Source organism: Chelonia mydas, chromosome 11 (assembly GCF_015237465.2).
Source record: "Chelonia mydas isolate rCheMyd1 chromosome 11, rCheMyd1.pri.v2, whole genome shotgun sequence".
Classification (NCBI taxonomy): domain Eukaryota; kingdom Metazoa; phylum Chordata; order Testudines; family Cheloniidae; genus Chelonia; species Chelonia mydas.
Window position 1 is genome coordinate 1,042,897 of NC_051251.2, and position 6,000 is coordinate 1,048,896.

A 6,000-nucleotide genomic window follows, 5' to 3' on the forward strand; every position below is an offset into this window, starting at 1 on the left:
AGCCATCCCCAAACTGAAACTCCCTCCAGCCCCTCCTCCTCTGGGCTTTGTCCCTTTCCCGGGCCAGGAGGGCACCGGATTCCTTTGTGCTCCAACCCTTCAGCTCTCACCTTGCAGGGGGGAAGGGCCCAGGCCATCAGTGGCCAGGAAACAGGGTGTCGGCCATTCTCTGTGTCCAGACCCCTGCACACACCTGCCCTCTAGGGCTCTGCAATGATCATACACCCTTATCCCTCCCCCTAGATACTTAAGAACTGCCTAGGGGAAACTGAGGCACCCCCACACTATTCAGAGGAAACATTAAGAACAGTCCCGCTTCGTCACAACATCACAACCCCATCAACCCACCAGAACGTGCCCCCCTGCCCCAACCGAACACCCCCCACCCCACCCAAACATACCCCCACCCTGCCAGAACGCATCCCACTGACCCACCAGAACACCCCCCCACCCCAACAAACACCCCACCCCTCCCTGCCACAACACAGCACCCCAGAAGCCAAACCACATGAGCCATACGGGAACTCCTTGCCAGAAGGTGCTGTGAAGGCCAAGACTATAACAGGGTTCAAAAAGGAGCTAGATAGATTCCCGGAGGACAGGTCCAGCAATGGCTATTAGCCAGGATGGGCAGGGATGGTGTCCCTAGCCCCTGTTTGCCAGAAGCTGGGAATGGGAGCCAGAGGATGGATCACTGGGCGATTCCCTGTTCTGTTCATTCCCTCTGGGGCACCTGGCCCTGGCCGCTGTCGGCAGACAGGACACGGGGCTGGATGGACCCTTGCTCTCACCCAGTCTGGCCGCTCAGATGTTCTTATAGTTGTCACTCCGGGTACCCCCCATCCCAGCACTGGTGTCATTATCCCGCAGGCCCTGTGTCCCCAGCTACTGTTCCACTTAGGAGGAATCCCGCCAAGTTAATGTAGGACACACGGCGAGAGCCCCCAGCCCGAGCTCTGCGCCGTCAGCTCTGCCAGCTCCCCCCAGCAGCCGAACCCCCAGCGCCAGCTATGCTCCAGTCTGTTCAGCGTTACTGGGCCTTCCCCCCGCCCGTGTCTCCTTGGCAGAGCTGGGCCCTGGAACAGCCCTGCCGGGGGGACGGAAACAAACTCTACCCAGCTCGTTACAGGGTGGGGAGTGGCCCTGGCTGGGGAGTCGCCCGCGGTTGGGGCGTGGCCCATGGCTGGGGAATAGCTGGTGGCTGGGGAGTGGCCGGTGGCTGGGGACTGGCTGGGGAGTGGCCTTGGCTGGGGAGTTGCCCTGGCTGGGCAGTCACCCATGGCTAGGGAGTGGCCCTGGCTGGTGGCTGGGGAGTGGCCCTGGCTGGGGAGTGGCCGGTGGCTGGGGACTGGCCCTGGCTGGGGACTGGCCCTGGCTGGGGGAGCTGACGCAGCAGACACAGGTCATTGCTGGAGTTGGAACCTGTGGCCGGATTCCCTGGTTTCATGCTGGCTGCTTTATCCCACGCTGGGGCTCACGGGCCAGTCGACTGCGTCTCAGCTCTTTCAGCCAGAGCCGCGCAAGGCAACCGGGGTGGGCGCTGCACTTGCCTCCAGTCTCTTGTCCTCCAAATTCCCCCAGCCACTGTTCCCCAGCCTCACCTCGTCACGCTCACTTCTGCACCCCCTACCTCCCCTGCATACACGTTCCCCAAATCACCCCTCCTCCCCCTACCCTTTTGTGCGTGTGGACCCCTGCCATCTAATCCCCTCCTTCCAGAACCCCCAGGCAAGGAGTTCCACAGGTTGACGGTGCATTGTGTGAAGAAATACTTCCTTTTGTCTGTTTTAAACCGTCTGCCTATTCATTTCATTGGGTGACCCCTGGTTCTTGTGTTATGTGAAGAGGTTAAAAACACTTCCCGATTCCCTCTCTCCTCACTATTCAAGATTTAGAGACCTCTGTCATATCCCCCCTTAGTCTGCTCTTTTCCTAGCTGAGCGGTCCCAGTCTTTGCAATCTCTCCTCGTACAGAAGCCGTTCCCTACCCCGCATCATTTCTGTTGCCCTTCTCTGAACCTTTTCCAGTTCCAGTATCTCTTCTCTGGAGATGGGGCGACCAGAACTGTCCACAGCATTCAAGGATTTCTATAGTGGCATTATAACGGCTTCTGAGCGGGTGCGGGAAATACGTTTCTCTAGTGTTACCAGCTTTGCCCCTTACTTTGGGGTATGTTAATTTATTAGGGTTACTCTTTGGCGGGGGGGGGGGTCTGTAATTCCATCTGTGTCCTGCTTGTGTCACTTGTGTTCTCCCATGGAGCTCTGCTTCTCCCGGCTGCAAGGCCCCTCCCAGTGGAGCTTCCTGCAGGACCGAGGTGCCCCAGGGCTGGGTTCCTCCAGCCCCAGAATCAGACGAACACACCCACCTTAACAGAGCGCGTCTGAGAGGACCGGGCCAATCAGCACTGCCACGCTGACCCCTTGTACGCCCCGGGGCTCAGCAGGCCGGGTCGAGCAGCATTTCCAAGCTGCCACCCTCCTATGCCCCTGGACTCAGCACGTCCCTGTCCCCACGTTCGCGTTACCGTTGTTCTGGTCGGAACCCACTGGATGAGCAAACCCCACAGGACTTTTGGGGCTGCAGGGATCTGTAGCTTAGGTACCAGGAGCATTGCTGTAGAGCGAATGGGGAAGCCAAACAACACCCACCGGGGGGGGGGTGGGGGGGGGGACAGGGAGAGAGAGAGAGAGAGAGAGAGAAGCAACCAGCTTAATCATGAAAGTTATTTATTGCCTGGTAATGAGGGGAGCCAAACAAACAACACAGTGATAATATTAAATCTAACTTATAACCGATCCCACCAGTCAGGGTCCGAAGGCTGCACCTAGAGCGAGAGCGAGCTGGGTTCTCACCCCTCCGTGAGCTGGAATCGATCGGGGGTCCCGGCTGGTGGTGGTAGCTGAGGGTCCAGAGTGCTGGAGTCAGGCAGAGCCCCCAGCACGATCCGTCAGGAGAAGATGAAGTCCCCATGGGACTGATGCGGATTGTGGATCCAAGCATCAGCACACTTACTGGAGCATAGATAGGGATTTTTGTAGAGAAACAACAATGGTTCCGGGGAGACACTAGGTTTGTTGATGTGTAAACAAGGGAGGATGCCAGGGTTGGTTTGTTCAGGCTAGACATGGGAGCTGATCACCCCTGGCTTTGGGCGGTGTTCCTTGGAGGGAGCTCACAGTGCAATTAGGGAACTTCACTATTTTGGATCCCAATCAAGGATTTATGACTAGAATTGGTCTGATAACGGCCGAGCTGGGTGGGTGCAGGCTGGGTTCATTGACATCTGGAGCAGAGATCCCCCCTCGTGCCGTGCTTCCCTGCTTCGCTGGTCCCAGAGTTCCCTGCGGGTCGTGCCTTGGAATCTCTGGTCTCCGCTCTGTCTGCTAATGGAGATGCCTCCCTGTCCCATCTTCCATGCAAATGAGGCTAGGGGAGTTTCCTTAATTGTCACCCTTGTCCCAGGAGTTGAGGTGTGTCTCCCACGGCCTTTTCATTGCTTTTCGTAAGTCTTTCTTCTGATCGGCTTTGGTTCAAGCAGAGGCTGAGGTTGGGGGGGCAGGTCTTTCGTGAGTCCGACAGGCTGGGTGCTGCGCCCTGGTTCCCCAAGAACACAGGGCTGACAGGTAACAGGACTGTAGTTTAAATGGATTACTCAGAGTTCTGTATTAATATGTCTAGTAAGGAATCTATTTGTCTAAATACATTTCCTGAATCTATTTTTGTTCTCTGTATTGTTACAGACATACTTGCTGACAGGTATTTTGAAATGAATTCCCAAAATAATGGAAATTGGTGTGATTATATTGTGTGATTTTGACAAATAAAATATGCAGAATTTTAAAATATTGTGAGCAGAATTTTTAATTTTTGGTGCAGTAGCAGCATATAGAGTGGGGTCTCATCTGAACACTAATTATGCCTTGGTAATTAATACCCTTGTGAACTGTCTGTATTAACGCTCTGTGAGGCATTGGGGAGCCTCACTGACACGTGGCTGCCCAGGCAGGGGGCCGGCACAGCTCTCTAACTGGCTCCTAGGGCAAAGAAACATGGTGGAATCAACCAAAGGGATCCCCATTGACACAGAAACTGTCCAGTGGATGGGCAGCTCCCGGGCCGGTATTTTGTGTGTGTGTGTGTGTGTGTGTGTGTGTGTGAGTACTTACTCCTGTGTCTGCTTTGTTAATACATTTATTTTGTTTTTCTGTGAGCCAGCTCAGTGCCGTCTGTGAAGGGCCAGGTGTTTTCAGCCCAGGGAAGTTACTGAGCTGTGATGTGCTTTTGTGTCTCTAAAGGAACAAGGGACCCCTGGTATTTCTATAAGCTGCCTGGGAGGGGCTGGACATTGCAGAGCTCCCAGGTTTGAGAAAGCTGGGGACAGGGAGTGTGTTGGGGTCACCCTGCTGGCAGTAACCCAGGCTGGTGGGATCCAGAATGGGGCTGAGGACAGGCTGCTGGCCCACGGCTGGAGCTGCACACAGTCACTCCAGGTGTGACCCACGTCCTGGCAGCCTGGTTGTGAGCGTCCCGGGCTGGGAGCTACAACAGCAAAGCCTTGTGAGGCAGCCGGGGTCACAGGGCAGGCGGTGACGCCCCCTCTCCCTGGTCTGGATGGTACCGCGATTGGACTGTGACCAGGCCACCAAACAAACTGAGGTCTTGCCCAAAAATGTTCCAGATGCCCCAGTCACTGGGCACTTATCAGGATCCCCAAATGCAAATGAGCCCCAGTGGTCCCAGATTGACCCTGAAGTGATTGACGAACCCAGTGGTGAGTTGCAAAGGCGATTTTGGGAGAAGAGCTCCAAGTTATCAGCAATCTACCCCACCAGCTCTCTGGGAGTCTTGAAACTGGACTTGCTGCAGGCTTTGAATGACTCGCTTGGATTAGACATTGGGAAGGGGCCTTTCCTGCCTTCGCGCCCGTCACGGGGGCGGGGGTTCCAGTGACACCCGAACGGCTGCTATCAGAGCAGCCTCCACGTGCCCCACAGGGCTGGAGCAGGCACTGAGCCAATGGCCATGCCCACAGGCCACGCAGGTCATTGCGGGGGCAGGGGCCAAGCTCGGCTGGTGTTCAACCTGAGGGGGAGCACGGGGTGGGGGGGGCCGCAGGGGCTCCAGCGGCCTGGAGGCTCCTGCTCTGACTGGGAACGAAGTGACGGCCTCTGGCTTGGCAGCCCCCCCCGCACATTCAGTGAGAGACCCCCATGGCCGACCCAGGAGCTGCTGGGGGAGCCTCAGTAGGGGGCACGCTCCCCACTGAGTGACCACTGACCCCAGCATGGCCAAGGTGTCATCGGGCTGATTATAGTGAACCCGAAGTCATCAGACCCCCGTCAGGTTGCAGCCCCAGTGCCCTGGTCCAGCCAGCCCTGAGCATTACCCTGCAGCTCACTGAAATCCTGCTCCAGGTTGCCTGGGATGCCGGCTTCCGCCTCCCTTCCTGTCTTAAACCGTGTCATGCTCTTGATAAACTGTTGCTATTCCCCATCCCAGAGGTGGCTGCATCTCAGCGTTGGAGGAGGGTCCCTGCCCAGTCAGCGGCTCATTCCCAGCTCACAGGGGGCTGCATGGGCAGCGGGCAGGTCCCAGTAGCCGCGTGGTGGGGAGAGGCTGGGCTGGTGTGACCGGGGCAGGATTCGGTTGGGTTCACCGATGATTGAGAGGTGGAACATGCCAGGGCGGGGCAGGATAAGCCAGGGGACCATGGGGCGGGGGTGGGGCAGGGCGCGCTGGCCCCCCCCCCCGGCATCAGAGCTACCAAGCAGGGAGCAGAGACGCGTCACCAAACAGCAGCAGCCCCTTTATTGAGCCCAGCAGCGAGCGGAGCCGAGTCCGGTGCAGCCTGGAGCCCGCGGGGGCGACGAGCCAGAGCCCAGGGCCCCACCCCCACCCCCTTGCCCCAGATCCGGGGCCATTGAACAGCCGGCCCATGTCCCAGGGCGGGGGCAGTCTCTGCCGGCAGGGGCAGGGTCCGTGCCAGAGGGCCGAGC